The 7,609-nt window shown below is 42.3% G+C and overlaps 1 protein-coding gene across 2 annotated transcripts in view; it reads left to right on the top strand.

Moving 5' to 3' along the window:
• Positions 1–5,646: 5,646 nt before the first annotated feature.
• The window catches only part of Abca5 (ATP binding cassette subfamily A member 5), an 80,250-nt gene continuing 78,287 nt past the window's right edge, over positions 5,647–7,609 (top strand). For both annotated transcript variants that reach the window (XM_015993851.3, XM_042283043.2), the window contains exon 1: positions 5,647–5,920. The gene's annotated coding sequence lies outside the window, so the exon portion shown is untranslated. The remainder of the gene's footprint in view (positions 5,921–7,609) is intronic.

Raw genomic sequence — 7,609 nt, 5'->3', positions numbered from 1 at the left:
CTTAAGGCAAGCTGATTTACTAACCATAGTTCTACCTGTAATACTAACTCCACACAAAATGACATCTTGCTCTGTTCCCAGGATTAGGGTATAAATACTTGTGGTGACTCCTTATTCTGCCTTTTATGCAGGTGGCAGAGGTAGTGAATTTTCAGGGAGTAGTGGCTGAGGAGGAAATGAAGGGGTAAAGGTGAGGGCGGGAGCTTCAGGTGGAAGCGGAACAGGTGTGATGACCATAGCTACCCCTGGATATTATTGATTTACACTGATCCTGGGAGAAAGCTGTGCCTGGCGGCTCGTGCCCACCATTCTGACTCCACTTCTCTAGAGCTACCACAGTAAAGGGTTTTGGAGGCTGACACCAAAGGATTGTTAGGACTTTGAGGTTAAGCTACAAGGTGAGTCCTAGCCTAGCTTAGGCTACAGCAGGAAACATTGCTTCAAACAACAGCAACAACAAAATATTGGCATACATACAGACAGTAAGACATCTGGGTGCTTTGTACATGATACACAAAAATCCATGCTATTTTGTACATGGGTAGCCTTATTGTTCAACTTGAATGTAGGCATTTCCATATATTTCAGCTAAATTTTGACTTTAAGGTTTTAGTTCAGAATTCAACATTCAAAACAATTTCATTTTCTATTTCTGGCTTTAATCATATTTTCAGTGCTATGTAGTTTTTGATTCATTTTTGGATTTGATCAGAAAGAATTCTGTGTTTTTGTTATGGAAAAAAACAGAGCACAATTATTTGACTAACTTTGAATTTGTCTAATTATATTAAACATTTCATTTGGGGTCTTTCCCATAAAAAGATCATGAAAGATAATAACTAAATGTTTTGCTGAAATCAATTTATGTCATGTTTACAAAATTTCACACTAACTCAAGGTCAAGTAAGCAAAGAAGAACAGCATGGCTTATTTTAGTTTGTCTTATTTCTAGCAACCACTAATGTATTTAATCATCTATTCTGAAATTGCACTTTTCTGATCAGAAGTTTTCAGTAACCATCTTTTTTTTTTTTTTTTTTTTTTTTTTTTTTTTTTTTTTTTTTATGACCTGTGGTCTTTCATGTTTTACAGTTTCTCAGAACTTACCAGCCACGGGTCTTGGGTTACCTGTAAACAGCGGTGGGATGTAATTTGTGCCTGGAAACATGAGCTTATTTGAAACAGATAGGTGTTTCCTTACTCCCGCCTCACCTAGCTCAAGTTTCAGTCATCTTTCTGTGTTTCAGCTGTACCAATCTAAAGTCCATGTCCTTTCCCAAAGTAGGAAAGAAAACCCAAGTGGAGACAAGCCTGTCTTGACCTTGTTCTCTCAAGTCAATTGCTAACACCGTGCTTATAAATGCCTAGGGAGTCTGTCTTCTCTCCACTTTCCACTATGTTCTCCTCATTAAACCTGTTCTTCCATTTTTTCTTCTTGGAGTTACCAGATAGCTCTAGCTCTTGACAGTTTGTTCTATATAATTTAACAGTGAAGCAGATATTATCTTCCATGGTTGGCTGGGTTTTTTTGTTAATTGTTTTTGTTGGTTTCTGAGATGGTTTTCACCAGTTACCATACTGATTTCTACCTCACAGGCTCAAGAGAACTCCCTCCCCAGCTTTCTGACGTCTGGGACTATATGAATCTCTTTTGTTTCATCTCTAAAAGGTTGGATTCATTTATTATGTAGAGACAGGGTCTCTCTCTATAAACTCAGCTGGCCTTGAATTTATGATCCTCCTCTTTCAGCTCTGCTTTTCTAATACCAGACACTACCCAGCTTGGTAGCACAAGCCTTTAACACTATGCTAGCCCTTGGGTGATAGAAGCAGAAGGATCAGGAGTTCAAGTCCAGATTTGGTTACATAGGGTGTTTGAGGCCAGCCTGAGGTACAGGAGACCCTGGTTCAAAAAAAAAAATATCAAAACAAATAAAAAAACGACCAGACACTCGGCAAATACTTGTTGGGTGGCCAAGTTTTAAGCATCGCCTTGACTTCATAGTCTTCAAACATCAGTCTCTTGGACAACTTTCTTTCTTTTTTTTCCCTCCTGTTTAGGGAAGCAAAAATGAGGAATCATTTACTTTTTTCTTGTGAAATAGGCACAATTGTGACAACCGTGACAGTATTAATAGTAAGAAAGATCAATGTGAAAATACCATCAAGTCACTCCTTTGGCTGCCTCCCTGGCAACCATCCACAGGCAGTCATCTCTTCTTGAGCCCTTTAACAGTCATTTCAGCCACAGTTGGTATGCCAGTCAACAACTCCGTGGTTACAGTTGCTTCTTTCTCGTTCTTTGATAGCCTAGTCTGAATTCCTTTGCCTTGCCTATGCTACACCAAGGTTATCAATTTGAAACTCTTTCAAATTATACCTACTTTAGAAACCACACTACTTCTCTTGGCACACCTTTCTTAACTTCCAGAAGTGGCAAACAACAACAACAAAAATAATAATAAATGTTTGGTAAGATTTAAAGATGGTACATATTGTTTCCAACATGCCGATAATCATGTTCAATACTATAAGAACAGTATTAGACAAAAAGTTGCTGTAATGATGACTTAATTACTGTGTATTGCTGTGGGGAGACACCATGAACAAGGCAATTTATAAAAGGAAGCATTTAATTGGGGACTTGCTTACAGTTTCAGAGGGTGAGTCCATGACAGGAAGTATGGCGGCAGACAGGCCTGACACCGGGGCAGTAGCTGAGAGCTCACATCTGATCAAACTGCAGGCAGAGAGAGAGAGAGAGAGAGAGAGAGAGAGAGAGAGAGAGAGAGAGAGAGAGAGAGAGAGAGAGACTGACTGAGGCTACTCTGAGCTCTCAGTGTCATACCTCTTCTAAGAAGGCTACACCTCATAAATCTTCCTAAAATAATTCCACCAACTGGGAACTAAACATTCAAATACACAATCTTATGGGTGCCATTTTCATTCAAACCACTAAAAATGATTTAGTAATCTTGCCATTAATTTTAGAAAGATATCCTAGAAAATCCATTTAAATAAGTCTTTGGTGTCTAGCAAGCAAGAAAAGGGACACACAGCCATTGTTCATCGGGTTGTACATTAGTATTCAGGTAGCAAGATTTATTCTCTTTCTCCACATTAAATGTTGTTAAAAATTGTAGCCTACTGTAATTTTCCTGGCTAGGAAGCTTTTCAAAGAGCAAGCTGGAACGTCTATGATTTGTGAACTCCCATGTGGTTCATTTGTCTATAAGGTCTATTAATGAGATGTGAGGATTTCAGTTGCCACCATGACAACCAAGATGTGAGTATTGCTTCTTTCCATTTCCCAGCTACAGGAATGTAGAAAGGAGCATCTTTCTCTCCAGCCACTGTTTTAATATGAACATCTGGTAACCGTGGAAATTGAGGTGACCAACATGTTTACAAGATGTAGCCTGATAAAGAGCTTGCTTAGAGACAGTAAAATATGTCATAAACCACACATTAATTTGTAGCAATCTTTTTATTTAAAAAAACCTTGCTTGTGTTCTGTTATTCTCACAAGCCTATAATTTTGCTGTCCATCTTAAAAGGTGAGTGTGTGTGTGTATGTGTATCTGTTTCTGTGTGTATGTATTTGTGTATGTGTGCATCTATGTGTGTGTATGTATATATTTGTGTGTGTGTGCCTGCGTGTATCTGTGTACATGTGTGTGGTTTTGTGTGTATGTGTGCGTGTATATGTGTCTGTATGTGTGTTTGTGTGTGTGTATGTATATGTTTGTGTGTGTATGTGCCTGTGTGTCTCTGTGTTTGTGTGTGTGTGTGTGTGTGTGTGTTTGTGTGTGTGTGTGTGTGTGTGTTTGTGTGTGTTTGGGGATTAAACCTAGGACCTTGTGCATGCTATGCATTCTGTCACTGAACTACAAGTCCAGCCCTGTAACATAATTTTAATATTTTCTGTTGGTATGTGTAAGATTTTGTTGGGTGAGTAGAGATATTTTGTGAAGATAAAATATTTACATACTCTTTGTTGTATGTGTTTTCTCACTTCAGTAGTACTGTTAGCAACATTTACCATGTACTATGGATCCACAAGACCTATATTTTTAAATTGGTGTAAGAAAAAGCTCTTAACGTCAGACTATTTATCATGTAGCTGGAGAGATTAGCACATAACAAACTGAAATGGATCATATGATGCAGTGTGTGATGATGAGAGGAAAGACATCATTTTCTCAGGATGATGGGAATTGAAGTGCAAGTACAGATATGTCAGAGAACACATACATGCAGGTACAACATCCATATACATAAAAAATACAGCAGAACAAATTCTGCTGTGGGATGTTCTGTATGGCAAATGTGTTGCTCTGATTGGTCAATAAATAAAACACTGATTGGCCCGTGGCTAGGCAGGAAGTATAGGCGGGACTAACAGAGAGGAGAAAAGAAAGAACAGGAAGGCAGAAGGAGACACTGCCAGCCACTACCAGGACAAGCAGCATATAGAGATGCCAGTAAGCCATGAGCCACGTGGCAAGGTATAGATTTGTAGAAATGGGTTAATTTAAGATATAAAAACAGTTAGCAAGAAGCCTGCCACAGCCATACAGTTTGTAAGCAATATAAGTCTCTGTGTTTACTTGGTTGGGTTTGAGTGGCTGTGGGACTGGCAGGTGACAGAGATTTGTCCTGACTGTGGGCAAGGCAGGAAAACTCTAGCTACAAAATTCTTCAGATTTGGTTTGAGTTTGAGAAACACACACACATACATAAAAGAAAGAAATGTATGTATGAATGATGTACACATTCACAGATTTTAAAAAGTCTTTGAGAGTGACTGCATGCACAAGACCCATTCAAGATTGAGCCGGCTAAAATCCCAGCATGATGTGTGTGTGTGTGTGTGTGTGTGTGTGTGTGTGTGTGTGTGTGTGAGATGAAGTCCCACCCCTATCCAAGGAGCTTTTGGCTATTGGCAGTTGGTGGGCTCTGGATAAGAAAGGATTGGTTTTCGTCAGGGATGTGTAATTTTGGTATTGTGAATTTTACATTGAAATACCTTGACCACTGCTTAGGTCACTTTGGGTAAAGCAAATTCCAAACCTCAGATTGCATATTAAGTATGAATTAAGTGTGGTATATAATCTCTGCCAGAAGTCCTATATTTGGACTTTGGAATAATTCAAGTTTTGTCACACTTGCAGATTTTTTACGAGGGTATTTGAAGGAACCCAAAGCCTCCTCAATTCCAGGATGTGCAGGGTCCCCGGGCTGAGGCTGGGGAGTAGTTACAGAAATGAGGCAATAGTTACAGAAATGAGGACGCTGCAGTAGGATGAAGAAGGAGCTGCAGCGAGACTTTCACAAACCCTTTAAATGCAAGGAAACAGAGGCAGATGGGAGGGCCGAGGACCAAGGTCGTCCTCCAGGAGGAGGCAGGAGTCGCTTCAAGGCTATCGGACCTCTATAGAGAGTGCGGCAAGCTCGGCAGGAGGTTCGAGACACCTGAGTTTGAGTCAGCAGGACTGGCTGCTGCGTCAACGCCTCGGAGCCCCGCCCACTAGTAGCTTCTCCACCCCCCCCCCAAGCGCGTTCCCGTCTTGAGGAGCCCCAGGAGCACGCGCGTTACCCTCGCGCGGTCTTCAGGCGCGTTCCGAGGCGGACGGGGGTGGGGGGGGATGGGGGGGCGTGGCTCCGGCGGCGCGCGCGGCTCTCGGTGCGTAGCCGGGCGGCGGGCGCGCGCGCGCGCTCTCGCTCCCGCTCGGTCTCGCGGCCCCGCGTCTCTTCAGAGAATTTCCGAGCTCCGTCACTCTGGCGGTCCCCGCGCAGGAGGAGAGCTCGTCGGCGTGGTGGGCCTGACGGCGCTGCGGCTGCGACGCCCGGGCGAGGAGACGCCGAGGCCCCGGGCGTTCGAGGCCTGCGGCCCGGCCAGTCGCGTCTGCGGACAGAGGTGACGAGGTGGCGGGGACGGCGGAGCAGCTGGGGGCCCAGGAGAGGGTGTGGCGGGCCGCTGGGGGCCGAGGATGCTGGTCCGCCTGGGATGCTGGCGGGTGGCGGGCGCCGCTTCCATAGAGGCAGAAGGAAAAACAAACAAAAACCGCAACCAAACCGGAGTCTTCCCCCCGAGGGCTAAAGGAGCATCGCCCCTCTTAGGGGACAGATTCCCTGGCGGGTCTGTGTGGCTAGAGGACTTTGTGGTGGGAGGAAAATCCGCAGAGCTCGTGACATGGTTTGGGGGACTGTAAATATCTGAATTCCCCAAGCAAAGCGAAGATTCCCGAGCGCGGAAAGGTTTCAGGGAGGAAGAAAGAGCGAGGCAGATGGGGGGCAGCAACCTGGAGGCGATCAGAGTTGAGGGTTTCGCCCCAACTCTCTTAGGCTTGACTTTACGTTTTAGGAGGATCGAGTCTGGGGACCAAAAAAAAAAAAAAAAAAAAAAAAAAAAAAAAGAAAAGAAAGGCAGACACTTCTACTGTCTGCCGAGGACATTCTAGGGCCCGAGACGAGGTTGCTTGCATCCTGGCTCTGAGCCAGGGTCAGTATTACTTCATCTTGACAGCAGCTCTGAGGTTGGAGATGGTACTCTAGTTGAGTAGATGTGGGAAATGGCTCTTAGAGAGGTTAAATAACTTTATTAAGGTCCCAGCTGGGGAAAAAAAATGAAGCGCTGAGATTCTACCGCAGGCATGCCAGACTCCTTAATTCCAGTGCTCTGCCCAATGTATTTTATATTTGTCCAGAGAGCATTTTTATGTATCTTCAGAGAAGACTCAATAGATGGGGGCATTATTAAAGCACTTTGTGGGCATTTACCCAGAAATCATACTTAGGAGACAATGGTCTTTGAATGTGGGTCGTTTAATAGGATGTATTCTTGAAAATGCAAAACTTCAAATTAGACATATTATAGTTTATAGTGAATATAATTTTTAATGTCTGCCATTGAGCTTAATTGAAAAAGTAATTATATAAAAGCATTTCATAATATAAATTGTAATCTTTATTAGTGTGTGAATTGAATTGGAAATAGTTTAAAGTGTAAACTTTAAACTTTTATACAGAATTAATATTGTATATAAGAAAAGCTATTAGCTAACTTGCCATATGGGCACCATTGCCTTGTTTTCTCAAGCAAGACATAAAATTTAGGTTAAACTTTATTGGCATTAATATTTTGTTTTATTATGTCACCACTGTCATAAATTTTAAAAGATCAATGAAGAAAGCATTTATGATTGATCTTCTATTAAATTTTGTCCACTGAGAAGCCAGTAATATAGTTGGGTAAGATTTTCTTTCAGCTCATTGTTGGGTAGGTTAATAACTCTTTTCAAAAAAATTAAATCTTAACTTAAAAGTATAGCTAAAGCCAGAGTGCATTTAAGCTTTTGTGGTTTAGAGTTCTAGGGAAAATGGAGTCTTTTTTTTTTTTAATATTTTTTTATATATATTTTTTTTATTTTACAATACCATTCAGTTCTACATATCAGCCATGGGTTCCCCTATTCTCCCCCCTCCCACCCCCTCCCCTTACCCCCAGCCTACCCCCTATTCCCACCTCCTCCAGGACAAGTCCTCCCCCGAGGACTGCGATCAACCTGGTAGACTCAGTCCAGGCAGGTCCAGTCCCTTCCTCCCA

This window comes from Peromyscus maniculatus, chromosome 8, assembly GCF_049852395.1.
Source record: "Peromyscus maniculatus bairdii isolate BWxNUB_F1_BW_parent chromosome 8, HU_Pman_BW_mat_3.1, whole genome shotgun sequence".
NCBI lineage: Eukaryota > Metazoa > Chordata > Mammalia > Rodentia > Cricetidae > Peromyscus > Peromyscus maniculatus.
Note: the sequence above shows the minus strand (reverse complement) of the source record. Positions and strands in the feature narration are given on the sequence as shown.